Consider the following 22693-nt stretch of genomic DNA (forward strand, 5'->3'; position numbering starts at 1 on the left):
TTGTGGATCAGAGTGGTAACTAGTTCAAAAAATACTCTTGGATTAACTTTTCTTCCTTGTGTACCTCCCTGTTTCCAGTTCTCTGACTCCAGTTCCCTTGTTACAGACCTTTTTTTTTCTTTTTCCCCTGGGGGGGGGGGTGGTAACCCAAGCTTAGACACAATAAAATAGAATAATTATTAAATTGCATGTGAGTTCATCAGACATTATGAGTAATATCCTGGGTCAGGACTCATGTTATTTTTTCCTAACATTTACTGCATCTTTTTTTGTAGGCATAGGAGGATAGATTGGAAGAAAGAAAAAATTATCTGATGCTTATTAAATTTATTCCCTTAAAGACCTATTTAGGGAAACTGGAAAGATTAGAAATTTGACCATTGAAATTAATTAAGCACAGTGAAGTCTCTTGAGCCCATAAAATTAGATAAAGTAAAATTGGAAGAAGCAAAATCTCAGTAGACATATTTGTCTAAATTTTGGGCACTAAAATTCATTCATAAGGACAGGAAAACTGTAGATTAGGAAGATAAAAATTGGTTTTCAATCTCTATTGTGTTTTTGTATTTGCACCATGAGACTGTTGGAGGAAATAGAGTTGTAACAGATTATTCTATTAAACACAGCATCTTTGTCTTTTGCAATTGGAAGAACTAAGCAATTGCACAAATAAGGATAAATATTGGAACTTAGGTAGGTGATAAATAATTCTGAGGTATTTCCTATGCAAAAGAAAGTAACAAATGAAGGGTAGGGCTTTTACCACTATCATGACACCCAATGCTCATTTATTTATGGAAGACATCTTTTATACCCTGTATGAGGAACTGTGATAGACCCTGGATAGATAAGTGTGGACAAAACACACATGGTCATTGAGATCATGAGCATACAATTGGTAGGGAAAGTGTATATTGAACAATTGAAAACTCAAATAAATGATACTTACAAAATGTCATACATGGATGAGGGAAAACATTAGTGTACTATAAAAGAGAAAAATCTGTGTGGATTCTTAAGAGTTAAGATTTAAGCTGATACCTGAAGAATAGTTGACTTTTTCAGTGAAAAACAGGACAAGGACTTCTAAAAATGAATAAAGGAAAATTTGAGAAGTAAAGAGAATTTGTAAAACATCTTTTTGTAATGAGGGGTTACTAGAAATACTGTATAATTGCTGGAAAGTGTTGCATTTATTAGAGATTACTGAGGTCTTGGGTGTTTTGTTCAATTGATAATAAATTTTGATCTTTTTGTTTTAACATCTTTATTGGAGTATAATTGCTTTACAATGGTGTGTTAGTTTCTGCTTTATAACAAAGTGAATCAGCTATACATACACATATATTCCCATATCTCCTCCCTCTTGTGTCTCCCTCCCACACTCCCTTTTGGTGGTCACAAAGCACCGAGCTGATCTCCCTGTGCTATGCGGCTGCTTCCCACTAGCTATCTATTTTACATTTGGTAGTGTATATATGTCCATGCCACTCTCTCACTTCGTCCCAGCTTACCCTTCCCCCTCCCCATGTCCTCAAGTCCATTCTCTACGTCTGCATCTTTATTCCTGTCCTGCCCCTAGGTTCTTTAGAACTTTTTTTTTTTTTTTTTTAGATTCCATATACATGTGTTAGCATATGGTATTTGTTTTTCTCTTTCTGACTTACTTCCCTCTGTATGACAGACTCTAGGTCCATCCACCTCACTACAAATAACTCAATTTCGTTTCTTTTTATGGCTGAGTAATATTCCATTGTATATATGTGCCACATCTTCTTTATCCATTCATCTGTTGATGGACACTTAGGTTGCTTCCATGTCCTGGCTATTGTAAATAGAGCTGCAATGAACATTGTAGTACATGACTCTTTTTGAATTATGTTGTCTCAGGGTATATGCCCAGTAGTGGGATTGCTGAGTCATATGGTAGTTCTATTTTTAGTTTTTTAAGGAACCTCCATACTGTTCTCCATAGTGGCTGTATCAATTTACATTCCCACCAACAGCGCAAGAGGGTTCCCTTTTCTCCACACCCTCTCCAGCATTTATTGTTTGTACGTTTTCTGATGATGGCCATTCTGACTGGTGTGAGGTGGTACCTCATTGTAGTTTTGATTTGCATTTCTTTTAATAGAATGAGGTGATATATTTGCAGTGAAGAAAAAAAATAGGAAGTACTAGAAGTGCAAATGTGTCTCTTAAATCCAATGAGTGAAAAAAATGAGTTTGCACAAAAGATATTGGAGTTGTTTTGCTTAAGGAAAAGCAAACTTTTAAATAGGATTTATAATATCAATTAGCTTTGCTTCTGTAGAAGCTGTACTACAGTTACATATAAATATGATAAATATTCAGCAAAAATTGTGTAAAATATAGGAATTTGTTAAAATGCACAGTTTTTCTTCACTGTGTGGCTTTCAGAAGTTGAAGCACTTTAGCAAAGTATTTATCCCATGATTTATATTTCTATTAAGAATATTTATGTATTCCTCTATAAAGGCACACTTCCCATTGATATATTTGAAAGAGGTGTTTTATTTTTACCCACATCAGAGTTATCCATTTGATAATTGCTTCTGTAAGTTTCATATTCAATTTTTAAGTTAAATAATATTTATATACAATTTTGCTAATTTGTTACCTACTCTAAAAAGTAAGCTCCCAAATTGTGCCCTTCTCTATTTTGTTCATTGCATCTGTCTAGTGTCTTTAATAGGGATTTATAAATATTTGTTGAAGAAATAAATTAAAACATTACTTTTTAAGATTTAGAATTGATTTAACAATAGATATTCACAAAATAGAAGCAAATATATGTGCACGTGTTAACTTAAAAAATTCAATTTCAGAATGATGTGGGGAAAGACTGTGTACTTATGACTTGAAAAAAGGTGGTTCAATTCCTGTTACACAGTTAAAGAAATTAAAATTTTAAGACAAATGACCCACTTAAGGTCATTCAGCTTTAAGTGCTAAGGTTAGGAGCAGACGGAGAGTATTCTGTCATAGACTAGGGCTTTCTATTATATGATTGATCTTCATTCTGTGAATTGAGTTTATGTGGATTCCTATGCAAACTGATATAAGTAAACTACTGATTGTTTTCATCAAGTAGATTCAAGACTAGTTATATACATTTTCTTTTTACGCTGCCTTTCCTAAATCATGAGGTTGCTGCATACTTGAGTTATAATTATTATAATTATTCTTCTTTCCTGAACTATCTTAACTGTTCCCTTGATGACTGTTGCTTGATCTACATGATGAGGCTTGTCTAATAAACTCTGCCTCTTGACATTATATCAATAGTTAGGTTCTCAGTGGAGTACATTACAGGAGTTAAAATTGTAGTCTCTGGCACTAGACTTCATGGATCTTACTCCTGGCTCTATCATTCACCAGTTGTGTAACTTTCAGAAAGTTATTTAATCTGTCTGAGCCTTAGGTCTTCACAGGTAAAAGGAAGATATTAAAAGTATATAGCTCAATTACTTTAAGTCAGAAAAATTTGTGGTAGGGCAAGATGTTTTTGTTTGTGTGTGTTTAAGCCTCCCTCCCTCCCTTTGAGGCCACATATAATTCATTTATGAACCATTTATCTTCAGGACAATGACAGCATTTAAAATTGTATATTAAAAAAATTAAAAAAAATATATAGCTCATATAGTTGTTGTAAGGGCAACATAAGATAATTCATCCTAAGAACTATACGAATTTCTGATATATATTAAACATTACATATATTGTTAGGAATTAATAATTTAATTCCTCAGGAATACTCCTCTGTTCTTCCAACAAGATTAAATAAACTGTACTACAAGCTCTCAAAGCATAATATTGCTCTCTTTTACAACACACATAACACTTGTACATTTCACATTTATTTGGAGAATTTTTGTTAAGTGTTGGACATTTCTAATATATAATTTCCATGAGAGCACTATGTCTTTTTGTCTTTTTTTCTGGCTTATCATTACGTACATGATAGCGATTACAATGACCACCACCTAGTACATACTCATTATGTAAATGTTGAATTATGAAATAGATGAAAGGAGATGAATGAATGAATGAATTACATATTTGGTAGCATACTGTAATTGTACTGTCTCACCTATTCCATCTTACTAAGACCAGCTTGTGCTGTACAGAGTGCCAATTACTTCCTTTCCCCTTCCTGGTGTCATGCTGCTTCTATTGTTCTGACTTGCAATTGTATTAAACTTCAATTGAGTAAAAGGATGAATATTTTTAATATTTTGATGTAGTTCTGAATTACAAATATGCACAAATAATTTGCATTCTCTCTCAAATCCAGGTATAAGGGATATTTGATAAAATTGTATCCAATGAAGGCAATAAAAACTATTCTTTTTTTCTGTCATTATAAGAACAATGAACTTTGGTGCTACAGAATCTATTCCTCAGAAATAATTTTTAGGAAGTTAAAAGAAGATGTTCTCAGAGGACATTAATTTAATTGTAGACCAAAGCTTAATTTTTAGACTTGAAAAGAAACAAATATCCATTTCCTTTCTTTGGTTTATTTATGGTTGAATGGAATTCCTTAGGTTAAGTCACATTTCAATCAATTCTTAACAGAGTTTTCAAAATAATTCTGTGTTCCTTGGTAGGTAGAAGTCCTTATGGACATGCTCTATTTTGAAAAATCTAAAAATAAAAAACAGTGTAACATAATTAGGCAGGTGTTTATTGCTTTTTCTAATTGAACAATAGTAAATATATGTTTCCTTTTAACTGAGGAAACGCACGATCTATATTTAAACCTAACTGCCCTTGTGATATTAAATAGAATTAAGTAAGAGAAAAAACATATAATTTCCTTAAGATATTTAAAAAATTAACATTTAAAACCCTCAAATAATTTTTTTTTTTTTCCACAGAGTAGTCATATATCAAAAACTTTAGTATGTTTTGGAATGGGAACGAAGAAAGCATTTTGACACCAAAATTGTACCCAAATATTTCTGATTCTTATTATAAAAGAAAATATCTTTTAGATTTATTCAATTAAAAAATTAAAATAATAAATTTTAGAAGTCAAACAGTAAAATAAATCAACCTGATAGTTTATTGCCAATTTTTGTTGAGATCCAGAATGCTGTGAAATAGAGGCTCAATAACTCTATCCTAACCAACCGATCATGAAGAGAATAAGGCATTAGAGGGGTTTTACTTAGCAAAACTTTTAAATGTTATCAGTTTTTTTCTCCAAATAAAAATTTTCAAAGCACTATGGTTTTAAATAAAGTTCTTTCAAATTCTAAGGGGACATGTACTACCAATTTTATTTAAATTGCGAATTACGCTTATTCCAGATTATGGTAAAATTATATAAGTTTGCCTATTCATTTTATGTAGCCAAAATAGCTGTTAACAACAACAAAAAAGACAGATTGTGTAATAAAAAAATCTTAAAAATTTATAGACCAATTTTATTTTATTAACACAAATGAGAAAAGCCTAAATAAAATTTGAAAACTAAATTCAATTGTTTAGTAAAAGAACTAGTAATTTCTTTTAGATTTTAAAAGTAAAGATCTTTTTTTGTGTCCAGGGCATTTCTCCAATAATATATATGACCCTACCTTAATTATTTTTGCTCATTCTTAATAACATATGATACATTATGGATTTTTCAGAACTTCTTTAACTATTCTATTGAATGACATCCATGTAGTTTTAGAATAGAAGGATATTTCTTTCATATATTTATCAGCTGGCTTGCTTTCATATGCAAGTAAGAGAAAAACCAGCACAAATTATGGAACTTTATTGTCTTATATAACTGAAAGCTCAGATACGCAGATTAATTGCATAATTAAATTAATATGGAAGCTTCATTTCTCTGAGTTTTTCATGACCTGCACTCCTTGTTGGTAGGCTGTCTTTCATCATGGTACCATGATTACTGACAGCTGCTGGAAGAAGATGCATCGTTATTTATGTCCAGTAGGGCATCACCTTCTAGAGTTTCCAACTGTAGTCTAAAATAGCTTCTCTTCTGTTTGGATAGAGTCGGTGTCCCCTAATTCACATCACTTACATAGAAGAAAATTAGATATTTGAACAAATTTGTGATTATCTTAGGAAAGATGATTGTGATTGAAGTCTAGAGGGGCAACCCACCTAGGTCAGAATAGCCACAGCAGCAGCAGCAACAATAATGATGACAACAACCACATCATTATCATTATCTTGATGAAACTGCTTACTTTCGTAGAAAATATAGGCTCAATACTGTAATATTATCATTATTCTTTTAGAAATTAGAGTGTACAATACTGAAACTAGCATTTACCATTGTTCTAGAAGTGCAAAGTAATATAATAAAATGTAAAATAAAATTTAGTTAAACTATTTAAAAGAGAAGACAAGTGCAGTCATCAAATGGAAGTTAATGTGACCCATGGAATTTTGAATATTCTGGGTAATGATCTTTCTCAAGTTTTCACACTTTCATTGGTGAGTCCACATATCTACCTGCTCCCAGATCCTTCCTCTGTTCTCTAAGCTGACATTGAGGAACTGCAAGTGGACTTTCAGTGCATTCAGGACTCCTGTTAACATCACCCTTCCCAATACTTCAAATATCCATTGGTTGAATTGGAAATAGTCCGCTGAATTCAATGGCTTCCTATATTTTAAAATCTGACATCTCATACTAAGAAATAAAGAACGACCCTTCACATCAGCAGTACTGCTTATGAAGAACCCACATCTCACAAACCCACACTCATGCATAGATGTTTATGGAAGAACCGTGGGCAATTTCTGGAGCTGGGAACTGTCACAGTGTGTCCTGTAACTCTAAACATTCTTCCTCTTGAACAACATGGATCAGGCTCCAGGGAAAGTCTTCTTCATATTTCTTGCCCTATGTCGTGGAAACAAATTGCAACTTCATCTAAATGCTATGAAGTTTTGTGGATGGTGCCTCCAGGAATCTTGAATATGGATGCTGACATGAAGTGCAGGGAGAATTTTGAACAGCAGAAATGCTTATGTAAGAAAAAAGATTAATTAACTTTCGAATCCTCTACTCAGCAAGATTGCAGTAGATTCTTGTATAAGGAAGTATCGTTTCCAAGTAGTGCTGAACATCCATTTTCCTATTCTATTCTTGTTTCAGTTGTGGTTATAGAGGTAGTCACAAATTAATAAGTTATTTGCAAATTAGTAAATGATTTCCAATAATTAATAGATAAGAATTCTTTTACAATATTAAGTATTTCATATTATATATAAGATTTATATACAGGAACCTAGATGAATCATCCTGTAAAGCATGATTCTGATTCTTTCTTTTGGCAACTAGATGAGTATTACCTGCTAGAAATGTTATATTTTACAAATGGATTTGACACATTTGGAATAAAATATTTTTAAATTAAAAAACTTTTTATGAAATGATTTTGATTTATAATCTTGATTCCTTATTTGTTTTTTCTTCAGTCTTAATGGGTAATTTTTAATAGTTTAAAAAATAGTTCTTTTGAAGACACATGAAATGTATTTTCAAAGTTTTACATTGTCATAGTTTACATTCTTGTAAAAGTATATTGCCTTAGTCTGCTTGGACAGCTATAACAAAATGCCATAGAATGGGTGGTGTAAACAACAGAAATTTATTTTCTCATAGTTCAGAAGGTTGGAGGTTCAATATCAGGGTGCCAGTGTGGTCGGGTTCTGGTGAGATCTCTCTTCCTGGTTTGCAGACAAGCCGCCTTCTAGCTGTTTCCTCAAATGTTCTTTGCTCAGTGAATGCTCAGGGAGGGAGGGAGTGAGGTCTCTTCATATAAGACCACCAATTATATCAGACTAGGACACCTTTTTTTAGACCTCATTTAACCTTAATAACCTCCTAAAAGATTCATCTTCAAATACAGTCGTTGGAGGTTAGGGCTTCAACATATGAATTTTAAGGAGGACACAATTCACTCAGTAGAATATATTATTTCAATCACTTTTGTTAACAGCCACAGAACTTATATGAAAATTTGATTAGAACAGCATAAATAATAATTTGCTTGAATGAGGAAAATAAATTTAATGAAATAAATGTACAATAATATAAGAAAGACAGATATATTTATTTCATTACTCATGCAAATATGTCCCATCAACTGAACACATTCACAGAGAATAATTATATTTTATCATCTTTGATATTTTATCAACTTTTAGTCATTTTAACACATTTTACACATTTTGTCATAATGAAAATATATTTGTAAAGGTAAGAGCTTAGAATATAATTTATTTATAGTTTATGAGCTTGATTTAAACATTAAAAATATTTAGATATATGATATGAAGGATCCCAGCTGCAGTATTTTCCTGCTAATTATAAAGTTAAGGGTAGGCCTGATTTCACCTCATGGCTTTAACTGAAACCTGGCTAACCCATGAGGACACTCCTTTAACTACAGTACTTTCAAGCTATTTTCCTCCCATACTTCCAGTACCATGGCTTCTGAAACAGGATAATTGTGCTCCCTGCTCTTTTCATTGCTACTTTAAGTCACCCCTTTCTCTTCCTCCACAATTCTCCAAAAGAAACAAACAAACAAAATCCACCACCAACAAAAACCAAACACTTCATAACCTCATGATACTAAACTATACTGTTTATTACTTGTTCTTTTGGAATTTTAAAAACCAAACACCCAGTTCACAATCTCTCACACCTTAAAGATTCTAGAAACTATTTTATTTCTCTCCATCACTATTTGTCACAATTCTTAGGGATTTAATACTGATGTAAAAGATCCTATTTATAGTTTGATTTCCCTACCTCAAATGATCCCATTTTCCATCCCTTTTTAGTCACTATTCTGAGGGTCATATTGTAGACCTGCAATCGTGCTACAATCTTAAATTCAGTGCCTGACCACAACATCTTAAAATTCCGACCTGTTTATTCCAGTTATCCAACTCAATATTTTCCCCACACATCTAAGACTTCTGATTGTTTGACTTAATAACATTTTATTTCTAGCCTCATCCACTAATAGCCTTACTTCCTACCTATATTCTATTGCCTTATATTATAGTTTAGCAAATCACACCTTACATATACCATCAATTGCTTATACCCCCTTCTCTTTGTCACATATGCCCAATAAAATAGACCTTATTTAAATTGAACTCTGCATACACCACACCAGCAGCCCAGATGTTGAACATGGCTAGAGAAGATTACAACTCATGGTGATTTGTTTCATGTTCAATTATGACCACAAGTATTAAGCAGATCCATGGTGCTGACAAACACACTGTGGTTCCCTTGTTAACCAACTAGCCACTCCCATTGATGACTGTCATTTATTCTCTTTTTCCTCAAACCTCCAGCTCCATGTCTATTCTTATGAGCATCAACTGATAATCTTTCTTCTCATTTCACTAGGAAATTCTTCTATATTCCTCTACCTTCTACATTCTTCTACCACCCACTCCCACACTTCATTATATCGAAAAATGTCCATCTATATCCATACACACTTCTTATCCTCTTTTCTTTAAGTAAGTTAAGGTGAACTCCTCCATTTGTACACATGATTCTATCCTTTCCTGATTACTCACTTCTGAAGTTATTCCTTCTCTCCCACAAACCAACATTTTTTGCTTTCTACTGAATTATTTCCATCACCATAGAACCCAAGGATAATATCTCCCATCCTAAAATAAATATGCCCTTGTGTTCACACTTCCCTCCAGTGACCATTCTGTTCCTCTGTTTCATATTAGAACAAAAAACTCTTTGAAAGTATTTTCCATATTTTCGGCCTCCACTTCTGATTTTTGGAGCATCCTTTGACCATAATTCTTTAAGGCTTTTATCTCAAGACTTAATTGACATTGCTCTTTTCATATCCTACTCCACATCTTACTGGTCTTACAATACTACAAAATTGACCCCTCACTCCTCCTTGAGGTACATCCTTCACTTGACCTTCACACCAGCATTCTTCTTTGAATACCATTCAATAGCTCCATTTAACCTAGACAAATAAAATCCAAAGTTTTTGTAAATATTTACTAGTATTTAAGAGATTTAACCATCCTACTAATTCCCTGACCTTACATCTGTTTCTATTCTCAGTTCACAGGCTCCAATATGACCTTGCCTCCTTTCTCTTTTCTGGAATATACCTACAAGCTAGCTACAATTTTAGAGTCACTCACTTACTGTTCACTCTGCATAGAAGCCGTCTCTAGGAGAAATCTGTATAACCCACACCATTACTTACTTACACCCCTATTAAATTTTTACCTTACTAGAATGGTTTTCCCTAATAAGCCTATCAAAAAGCATTGCTGACAGGTCGCTCTTTCTACATACGCTGCTATATTTTTATTTTCTTCCTAAAGTTAACACTCCCTGTCATCTCATTTTTGTTTTTTTTATTTTTTACATTTATATCCTAAGTCTTCCTGCTAGAATTTATGTTCTAGCATGTCAATAAAGTTTTGAATAAATGTATGAGTGAATGCATGTTTGAAATTAGCATACTCTTAGACAATCCACAATCATTAACTTAACATTTAGAAAGTTAAAATATAATTGAAAAAAAGTCAACCAGGATGTAGGGGGATACCGGGATGATATACAGAGGACAACAACTGAATCTAACTGTACTATAGATGTTTTATACGACCATACTGAAGGAAACAAACAAACAAAAGAACCCAAAAAGGATTTTACCTATGTACCTTTGGAAAACAGTGTTTGACAGGAAACTGTGAAGCTAAAGATAAAAGGATTCATACGTAAACACTGTACCCTACTTCGTAAATTTGTATTTTATGGAGGTATGGGTTAACAATCTGAAACCATGTACATGTATATTGAGGTTGAACAAATAAGTAAATGGATAATGTATGTTGGGAAACAGGTTTCTCACTTTCAGAAAGGGAAGTTACAAATAGGCATGAAAGGAAGACTAGAGTAAACCTCAAGGTACTTCATTAGAGTTAGAGACCTCTAATGAATTTATGTTTAGCTTAGTATGCATATAGAGATAATTATATACTAAAACAATTATAGATGTCTGTGTATATGTAGATTATTACACATGTATATTCTCTGACCACAGAGAGGTCCTAGAAGCCAGGCCTCCCAGTAGCCACAAGGACACCAGTGCCCAGATCTTGGTTTCCAAATTACACTCTCCAATAAAAGGAACTAGCACAACTTGGAAAAAATTGCACATTCTAGGACTGGGACAGGGAAAATACAAGATGAGCCTTGAGCATCATATTGCCCCAGAAAGTAACAAAGTGCTCAAACAACAAAAACAACAGCAACCACGTGTGATTAGAAAGGAGACAGAGGAGGTAACATAAAAGTGTTCCCAGTGGCCAAAGATGAACAAAAAATTTGAGCAAAAAAAAAAAACATAATGTATATTGGATTATAATCCAATGTATAAAATAAATATACGTGACTCTATACTGATATAAATATATGATTGAATAAATAAATGTGGGAGAAGACACAAATCTTCCTTAGAACACAAATCTTCCTTAGATAATTTTTCCAGTAATATATCTAGATAGTCCCCCTCCAAGAGGTAGAGCTTAATCAACTCCCAAGGTGTGTGTACTTGAGGGGAATAAACTTAGTGACTCACTTCAAAAGAATGTAGAAAGGTAAAAGCAGTAGCTTCATTCAGAAATCTGTAAATATTTACTACCTTAACCATGTGATTAAGTTTAATATCACCTGTGACACCATGTGGATGTCATGTATCCTCTGAAATAATGTAATGAGAAGCACACATCATCTCTGTGCTTTTCCTTCCAAAAACTCACAACCCCAGTCTAATCAAGAGAAAAACATCACACAAACTCAAACTGAGGGACAATCTGCAAAAAACATGACTAGTTTCTTTAAAACTGTCAAGGTTATGAAAAACTAGGGAAAACTGAGATACCATCACAGACCAGAAGAGAGTAAGGAGTCATCACAGCTAAATGCAACGTGATAAGCTGTATTGGATCATGGAACACAAAGACAAAATTACTGGACAACTAGTTCTATACAAATAAACCAAGTTTAATTAACAGTACTATATGAACATTGGTTTCATAATTTCATAACTTCCACAAGTGTACCATGAACATATAAGATATTAACAACAGGAGAAATTTAGTGAAGGGTATCTGGCAACTCTCTGCACTAACTTTGCAACTTTCATGTATATAGAAAATTATTTCAAAATATAAAGATTAATAAAAGTAATTTAGTGAAAGATTAAATAAAATTATTCAAATCAATGATCAAATTTAGAAATTAGGGAAAAAATCAGCAAATTAAATAAAAATAATCAGAAGTAAATAAATATTATAAAGCTGAGAAAAATAAATGATATAGAAAATAGGAAAAGTAAGTTATATCAATGAAATCAAAAGCCAGGTCTGAAAAAATAATTAGTAAAATCTATAAGCCTCTAGGTAGACTTACCAAGGCACAATGGGACTTAGAAGATTCAAGAAATAGAATGACACAGTCAACTGATTTTGGCAAAGGTACACAAGTAATTCAATGGAGAAGAAATAGTCTTTTCAAAATAAGGTAGTGAAAAATTGTGCATCCGTATAACAAATAAAACTCAACTCTGACCACAGAGCATACCCCAGAATTTACTTGAAATTGATCATAGACAAAACATAAAAAGTAAACCTATAAAACTTCTAGAAGAAAACCACTTTTGGAAACAGTTTGGCAATTTCTCATTATGGTAAATATTTAATTATTATTTGACCCAGCATTTCCAACCCTAAATGTTTATCCAAGATAAGTGAAACCATGTGTCTGCACAAAGACTTGTACATAATTGTTCAAAGAAACTTTACACATAATTGTTGAAAATGGAAACACCCCATTGTCCATCAAGTGGAGAAAAGATGAACAAATCATGATATATCCACAAAATAAAATACTAATCATCAATCAATATGAATGAGTTATTGATACTTGCAAAACCTAGATACCTGTCACAAAGTTTATACTGAGTTAAATAAACAAGGCGGAAAAGTACATACTGTATGATTAAATGTATACGAAATATTTGACATTACATTACATTACATGAAAATCTAGAGATAACTAATTTAATCTTTATTTGCAGAAAGCAGATCAGTGTTTGTTAGCATCAGTAAATGAGTTTCTTTATTGTGAAGTTATGGGAGGAATACTTACATTGTAGAGATCTAATCTATTTAATCTATTAACTGATTAAACCTAATTTATTAAATCTAATTATAGAGATTTTCATGTCCAATTTTAAATTTGTTTGTATTAGTTAATTACTACAACAAATTGTGCTATACATGCAAAGAACTTATGTGAGGTTTGTTTGTGAACGTCATTGATTTTTGAGGTTATCGAGAAGACAAATTTACACATTTGTGACCTCATTGTGCTAAACAAGGATAGGTTATGTGGGTTAGAGACATCATCCATAAATTGAACTAATTCAAGCAGAAGTGGGAGCTCAGAATTGCAGGTCATTAGGCAAAACTTCTCCCTTCCTGAATGTCATGGGTGATAGCGTGGCCTTCAGGGAGCTCACTATGCGTATGATAGAGAGTAAGTCAGTTTTATTTAGGCTCAATTGCATTTGAGAAAAAGAAATCCAATGGCAGTAGTACTCTCTATACACAAATTAAACAGGAAGAAGACACAATCCTCCCAGTTTCATTACCTAATTAGTAAACCTTTTATCTATTTTTTAAAAAAATATTTAGCTTTTGATGAGGGGTGCTAACTTGACACAACATTGTGTATTGGTATTATGTGTCACTTACATTATTCAATTTGCACTTATCTATGTTTTCTATATACTCAACAATATTCATGTATTTTTTGTAAGAGAACTAACATTTTGTTATTTATTATTGAAAATATTTCAAGAAAATTACATTCATCACCATTTTTGCTTGAAATGCAGGGCATACATTGTGGAGTGCATCAAATCAATTGAATATAAAATGTGTAAATGAGATATTTTCTATAATTAACAAATGAGTAGGCATGGTTTCGTAAGTGACAAGATTCTAGACTAGATTAATACCTGATCAGTTCCAAGATCTACCACTCCAGATGAGAACACGCTGATTCGTTAAACATTTTTCGAATGACTGCTACGTTCCAGGCTCTGTAGATATGGAGAAAACCGCTCTTAATATATTTCTTTACAACGAAGGTAAATCTCTGATTTACCCAAAGGATAAAATGCTACAGTTTACATTCTTAATCTGGTGCCAAATTTATATTAGAATAATTCTTAAGTGAATTTACGCAAACTAGGAGACAAATTCCTTAAACAGTTGATTCTCATTTATCTCCTTGTTTGTTCTAGTAATGTTCAAATTAATTAAAAATTTAAACTATTCTGTTTTAAAGCACACACTTATTTTTAAAATGCCAAAATGTCACTTAAGGTTTTGCAAGTAAGGAAAAAGATCTGGTCTCTGATACTTACAATAAATTCCTTCAAATCTTTCTCCCCAAAGTAAAAAACCTGAAGCAGTATACTTCATAGTTTCATGTTATTTTTTTCAATAACCTACTATTTCAATATCATTTACAACATATGAAACTGTATTTGATCCCTACCATTTATTTAAAATTATGTATACTTGTTTACTTTGATTCATGAATATTCATTAAGCATGTAAATTAATTTTCAGCAGATTATCTGGTTTACAAACTATTCTTTAACTCCCAGAACTGAGTTTTTTGACAAGACAAAAGTATTTTCTCGTTATACCTTACAATTCTAGTATACCATATTGTATTGGTTTTTATTTATGCCATGACAAATTACCATAAACTAAGTGGTTTAGTACAATAACATTTTATTATTTATTACCTTAGAGTTCTGGAGTCAGAAGTCCAAAATGGGTCTCCCTAAACTAAAGTTAAGTGTCAGCAAGGCTGCCATATAAGGTAACATATTACTGGTTCCAGGGAATAAGGGATGAACATCTTTGAGAGTCCATTATTCTGCCTATCATACACACAACTGAAAATCATTCTAAAAAGCAATCCACACTGGGAGAAAATACTTGAAAAACACACATCTGATAAAGGATTGGTATCCAAATTTTGCAAAGAACTCTTAAAACTAAATTATAAGAAAACAAACAACCCAAATAAAATATGGGCCAAAGACCTTAACAGACACCTCACCAAAGAAGACATACAGACGGCAAATAAGCACATGAAAAGATGCTCAACAGCCTATTTCATTAGGGAATAGCAACTTTAAACAATGACATATCACTACGTACATATTAGAATGTCCAAAATCCAAAACACTGACAACATCAAATGCTGATGAGGATGTGAAGTGAAGGAAATCTCATTCATTGCTTGTGGTAATTCCAAATGGTACAGCTACTTTGGAAGACAGTTTAGCAGTTTTTTAACAAAGCTAAACATACTCTTATGGTCCAGCAATCACACTCCTTCGTATTTACCCAAATGAGTTGAAAACTTAGCTTAAAAAAACCAGCAATGAGTGTTTATAGCTGCTTTGTACATAATTGCCAAAACTTGGAAGCAACCAAGATATCTTTCAATTGGTGAATGAATAAACAAATTATGGTACAACCGTGTAATGGAATATTATTCAGCAATAAAAAAAGATATGAGTTACCAAGCCACAAAAAGATATAGAGGAACCTTAAATGCACACTGTCAAGTGGAAAAAAGCCAGTCTTAAATGGCTACAAACTGTATTATTCCAACTACATGACATTCAAGAAAGGGCAGAACTATGGGGACAGTATAAAGATCAGTAGTTTCCAGGGATTTCCAGAGGGGAAAGGGAGAGATGAGTAGGTGGAGCACAGGGAAATTTTACGGCACTGAAACAATGCTGTATGATAGCCTAATGGTGTAAACATGTCATTATATATTTGTCAAATCCATAGAAGGTGCAACAGAAAAGCTGAACCCTATTGTAATCTATGGATTTAGTTGATTATTTATCAATATTGGCTTATCAGTTGTAACAAATTACTTCACTAATGCAAGATGTTAATAAAAGGGCATAAGGGGTATATGGGAACTCTGTAGTTTCTGCTCAATTTTTCTGTAAACCTGAAACTGCTTAAAATATAAAGTCTAATAATAAAAACTAAAATTGCAAAAATCATTCTAAAAATAAGTTAAATCACAAGGTAAAAATTGCAGAATCTTTTTCAGAAGACTAAGTATTTTTACACACATTATGTGGCAGAGAAATATTTCTCAGAGTTATCTGATCATGAATATCACCTGGTATGTTTGATAAAGATAATGTATTGGTTGTCCATCTCAGGTCTGCCAAATCAGAATCTATTTTGCAGAGGACTAGAGGTCTATAATTTTATTACGTGCCTACACATGATTATTGTGATTGAACACATTTTGAAATTGGTGGGAGAAAATTTTCCAATACTGTAAATCAGTAGCTACTATGCTCTTCCTAACATTTTTTTTTGTAAAGATCAAAAAGTCAAAAGAACTTAAATATGTATAAATAAATGTGAAAAATCACTGGAGAAAGACAATAGAGAGCATTAAAATTTTTAGCTGGGGTACTATTCTCCAAAATTTCTGTTTTTTCAAATCTATGCATGTGATAGGATGATACATTCTTAACCTTTTTAACTTAGGTTAAAAATGTGACTGATGTTGGCCAAAGGGTTTTTTTATTTGTTTTTAGATTTATTTTATTATTTATTTATTTATTTTGTTTATTTTTGGCTGCATCGGGTCTTTAGTCGTGGCACGCAGGATCTTCACTGAGGCATGCGGGATCTTTCATTGCAGCGCGCGGGCTCTTCATGACGGTGCACAGGCTTCTCTCTAGTTGTGGTGTGCGGGTTTTTCTCTTCTCTAGTTGTGGCGTGTGGGTTCCAGAGCGCGTGAGCTCTGTAGTTGAGGTGCATGAGCTCAGTAGTTGTAGTGCGCAGGCTTAGTTAACCCGCAGCATGTGCTATCTTTGTTCCCTGACCAGGGATCGAACTTGCGTCCCCTGCATTGTAAGGCAGATTCTTTACCACTGGACCACCAGGGAAGTCCCTGGCCAGAGCGTTTTAATTGAAAGGGATATGTGCCAGGGCCATGTCAGAGCTTTGAAAGCCAGTGGGAGATTTGCCATTTAATTTTTTTACCATCTTAGAAATTGTATCAGTTGTGTACAAGGTTGAACTGAGTAGGTATAATAAGCAGACAACCCTCTGAATGCAGCAGGAATGAAAAATAAACTGTATTTTGTGAAGCCACTATGATTTGGAGTTGTTAATTAGTGCAACATAACTTTGGCTAATATAATTAATTTAGAATTTGGTACCAAGAGTGAGCTGCTTTCATAACAACCACAGAAAACAGATAAGAAAAACAGAAACAAACCCTGAAATATGTAGTGGCATTGGCTTATGCAGTGAGTGAAGCATCTGTTATTTAAGTCTGAATAAATAGAGATCAATATTCTGCAATGGGCAAAACATTTGGTAAAACTGTAGCTTAAGATCACTTGGAAGGCTCTTCTTGTACATTTTGAACTTGAATTCCTTAATTAAAAGGTTGGAAAATAAAATTATTAGCAAGAATTTGTTGGTATTTGATACACGAAGCAAGGTATTACATATGAGAGAAATTCAAGAAAGAACTGGACAGTTGCTAGCAGTTATACAGAGCAGTGGAGAGAGACGCAATTTGAAGAAATTTTAGGATTAGATAAGGCAACTGCTTTTCAATCCTAAACAGAGAAAGTTAAAATTTTAAGATATTTTCAGTGTCAAAGACACATTAAAACTACTGAACGGGTTAAGCTGGTTCCAGTCATGTATTATTGTTGTGGCTTTTTTTTATATATATCTTTATTGTAGTATAATTGCTTTACAATGTTGTTAGTTTCTGCTGTACAACAAAGTGAATCAGCTATATGTATACATATATCCCCATATCCCCTCCCTCTTGAGCCTCCCTCCCACCCTCCTTTACCCACCCCTCTAGGTCATCACAAAGCATCAAGCTGATCTCCCTGTGCTATGCAGCAGCTTCCCACTAGCCATCCATTTTACATTTGGTAGTGTATATATGTCAATGCTACCTTCTCACTTCATCCCAGCTTCCCCTTCCCCCCCTGTGTCCTCAAGTCTGTTCTCTACATCTGCATCTTTATTTCCTGCCCTGCCACTAGGTTCATCAATACCATTTTTTTTTAGATTCCGTATATGTGTGTTAGCATCCGGTATCTGTTTTTCTCTTTCTGACTTACTTCATTCCGTATGACAGACTCTAGGTCCATCCACCTCATTACAAATAACTCAATTTCATTTCTTTTTATGGCTGAGTATTATTCCATTGTATATATGTGCCATATCTTCTTTATCCATTCATCTGTCGTTGGACATTTAGGTTGCTTCCATGTCCTGGCTATTGTAAATAGTGCTGCAATGAACATTGTGGTACATGTATCTTTTTGAATTATGGTTTTCTCAGGGTATATGCCCAGTAGTGGGATTGCTGGGTCATATGGTAGTTCTACTTTTAGTTTTTTTGTCCTATGACCTGACTGGAATCCGATGGATAAGAATCTCAGTAGGTTTTTAAGAAGGTTGTCCTGTCAAATAAAATATATTCCTGAAGTAGAAAAGCCTTTAACTCTTTGATACAAATATCCCTGGGATCCCAATCTTATAAGTAAAAATAGGGGGCTTCCCTGGTGCCACAGTGGTTAAGAATCCACCTGCTAATGCAGGGGACACGGGTTCAAGCCCTGGTTTGGGAAGATCCCACATGCCACGGAGCAACTAAGCCCGTGCGCCGCAACTACTGAGCCTGCACTCTAGAGCCCATGAGCCACAACTACTGAAGCCCTCCCGCCTATAGCCCATGCTCTGCAACAAGAGAAGCCACCACACTGAGAAGCCCGTGCACCACAAGAGTAGCCCCTGCTCACCGCAACTAGAGAAAGCTCGCACACAGCAACGAAGACCCAAAGCAGCCAAAAATAAATAAAATAAATTAATTTTTAAAGACTTATTTAAAAAAATAGCAGAAATAGGCTTAAAAAGTTGCTTACTCCTGAATAAAAGTTTATTCTCTAGTGCCTGGCTTACATATGTTCAATGTAAAAAAATAATGGATAAAAGAATCTTTCAGAGAATAAAACAATAGCCTCAGGAAAAATTCAAATAGGGAATCCCTCCCAAGGAGGAAATTTGGATCATTGTCAAGGAATAGTCTCCGTACTTAGGGCAGAGGAATTCTAAACATTTTCCCAATAGGTTTCAGAATTGTTACATATCAGCATCTGCTGTGTCTATTCCCTTTTAAGATGGAAGACTTTTGTGAGAATTCAGGGGCAGTTAACTTTACTTACGTACTTACTACTTAATTAATTAATTAATTTTAGGTGATCAAGAGAATGCTAAATTTGTTTTAGTTCATCAAGAGAATGCTTATTTATTCCACTTTTTTGATGTCATTAATTCAGAGGAGTCATTACAACTTGAGATTTGTATAGCATGGGAAGATGTGAAAATGCACTGAATACTTGGTTTTAAAAATGCAGACTCTGTTCATTATGGCTGTTTCTAGCTCTCCCACTTTCAAGCATATGGTGGGATTACACTTCCCTGTCTGCTCGAAACTCTTTGTGATCGCATATCTTACTTTGATCAATGTAAGGTGAGCAGAAGTGATTTATTTTACTTCTGGTTGGAAACTTTAAAGCTGGTATGCAATTCAGCATATTCCCTTTATCTTGACCAAAGTCACACTAGATGCATGTGCTAAGGTGGAGGCTCTATCAGCATCCCTTCCATAGTGACTGGAGTAAGCAGAATTCCTTTTTAACCCACATTGGACATGTGGAACAAACATGCAATTTTTTTCTAAGCCATTGAGATTTGGGGGCTCTTTCTTACTGCAGTATAACTTAGCCCATCCTGATCAAGTATTACCAAATTAATTGTTCAAGACAGAATACTCACTGATATGTCTTTTCAATATTTATTCTCTTAGTTCATCTAATTTTTCGTAGGCAGATTGCTTTTTATCATGAAGAAAGGGTGAGGGTTGAGGGGGAAATATGTGACAAGCAAGTGAATATTTTAAAAAACACATCACTGACACTTAAATATCAATCAGAAATTAAGATTCAGCCTTAATGTTAATGCAATTAAATTTTAATGCAATGGTCCTAGAAAACATAACTGAGTTTAGGTAGCTGATTTTTAAGTATATACATACTTAAGTAAATATATATATATATATATATATATATATAGTAATCAAATCAGTGTGTATTATTTTCCCAGTAGAGTGCCAAAGACAAATACAAAATTAATTGTATAACATGGTTCCCAACAAAAAGAAAATAATAACTTTGTAAGGCGATGGAATACCATGTGAATAAAGCAGACTTTTTTAAAAATTCAAAGATACATGTGATATATTCTGAAGGCTCTTTTATAAGTATAGTTATCCTCTACTCCTAGTTTCCAACAATTTCTTATGAATGGTTACTAAATTGTATCAAATTATTTTTCTGAATATTTTGAAGAATTATATCATTTTATTATTATTATTATATTAACATACTGAACTGCATTGATAGATTTTCAAATAGCAAGCCATTCTGGAATTCCTAAAATTCTGCTTCCTTGGTTCTTGATGTAAACACTTCTTTAAATCATGGAGTTTTATTGGGTGATATTTATTTAGGATTTTTGCTTCTAAGGTCGTGAATAAGATTGGTTTGGACTTTTATTATCATGAACTGGTCAAGTTTTAATATCAAGGTGCAGTTGATTTCATAAAGAGTTGAGAAATATTTTTTCTCTTCTCTTCTTATTCACGATTAGAGCTTATGTAAAGAGAGATGCTATATTTTTTTATGGACTGCATATTTGCTACTTTTCTCTGAGTGTAGTAGATATATACTATTTTTCTATCTTACATGATCCTGGTGATATTTGAGAAAATGCATTCCTCCAACTTTTTTCTTAATTTAGTACTATTCAAAAAGACGTTCTGTGAAGAAACCAACTTAAAAAGAAATTGAGTATGTGGTATATTTTTATGATGTATATATTTACTTTTCTTCCCTATCTTATGATGAAGAAGTATTTTGTTTATAAATCTAGAAAGATTTGGTCCATTTAAAAGCCACATTCAATATAATAATAAAATATGAAAATACTTGTTAGTTCTACCTTTAAACTTTATAAAATCATGAAGTGCCCTGAGTGATCCAGATATTAAGATGATCAATACATAGTGCTGCACATTCCTATGTAATATTGTCATATCTATAAGACATGTCTACCAGCCATCAGCTAATATGCTATGCTTCACAAGAAAAAACATTTAGAAATATTTTTTTGTATATCATTTCCCAACATTGATGGATGAAATAGCTAGGCATAATTAATGTAGTACTTTAAGAATATTTGTATGTATTAGTTCTGTCATCTTGCATTTTGTTAAAATAAATTTGGAAGAATCATATTAGAACAAAAGAAGGAAAGATAAAGTCTGGCATAAGAAATTGAACAGGTGTTACCTTTGAAGTCCTTTAAAAAATAGTGGCAGAAGGTTTGTTAACACCTAGAGGAAAATACTATTAATCATGGTCACAAGTCTCTTAAGTTTTAGTCTCAACTTATGAATGTTAAAAATTAAAAGAATAAAACTAAAATTATGATGGATGAAAAGAGGCCAATTACTGTGCTTATTCATTAGGCCAAATTAAAACATGGAGGTGCCTTAAAATATGTTCTTGGGGAAACATATGTTTCAGGCTGAATTTATATATATAAATTCATAGCTATTTCATATATATGAGAAATAAATATATATATATAAAATATATGTATATAATGTTTACCCCCTTTCCTAGTGTTTGGCCTTTTGTATTACTAAACAAAAAGCTTATGTGATGGAAAGGGAGATAAACTGTAATTGTGAAAGCACCAATTTGTAGGAGGGAGTAAAGAAAAGACCAATGCTATTAAAACTCGGAAGCTTAAGTATATGTTACTCAGCCTGCAAGTGCTCTCCTTTAAAAGTTGTTTTCCCTAAGATGTTTGAAATCTTTTGTTGGATTTTATTTAAGTATCTCTGCAGATATCAACTCCATTCACTCTTTAAAAAAAAAATCTCACCAGTTTGTAAAATGAATTGCATACTTGGCTCCTTGCTAGAAACAGAGCAGGTGCAGTTTAAAGGCAAATGAAATTCAGAGTTAGTAAAGAATATCATAATTTAGTGTATTGTAAATATGACGTTTCAAATCAAGGATGAAGAGAAATTTTACTTGACAAGTGGTTTTCTAAGAACTGGATAGTCAACTAGGAAAAAAAATGACTTTCTTCTCTGTTTTACTTTTAAAAGTAAGTTCTAGGCAGAACAAGTTCAATGTAAAAACAATGAAATCACTAAATTACTAGAATTCCAGTATGGGATATCTATTTTCTATGTTTAAAATAGGGATAGTCTTTCAGGTAAGGCACAGGTAAAACCCAAAACCCTTTTGAAAAATCTAACACACACACAAGTTTCACCATGTACATATTGAGATAGGGATATGGCAGCATTGACCTAAAAAGGAAATAATTAAAAACATCCCATGCCCATGAATAAGAAAATGGTAAACAA

The 22693-nt window shown here is 33.0% G+C and overlaps 1 long non-coding RNA gene across 1 annotated transcript in view; it reads right to left on the bottom strand.

Annotated features, from left to right (window-relative positions):
- Positions 1-20319, bottom strand: part of LOC309634966 — a 72198-nt gene extending 51879 nt beyond the window's left edge. The window contains exon 1 of the long non-coding RNA XR_014248537.1: positions 1867-20319. This is a non-coding gene — a long non-coding RNA (uncharacterized lncRNA). The remainder of the gene's footprint in view (positions 1-1866) is intronic.
- Between the last annotated feature and the right edge of the window lie 2374 nt (positions 20320-22693).

The sequence above is a fragment of the Balaenoptera borealis genome, assembly GCF_965194805.1.
Source record: "Balaenoptera borealis genome assembly, chromosome: 9".
Taxonomy (NCBI): Eukaryota; Metazoa; Chordata; class Mammalia; order Artiodactyla; family Balaenopteridae; genus Balaenoptera; species Balaenoptera borealis.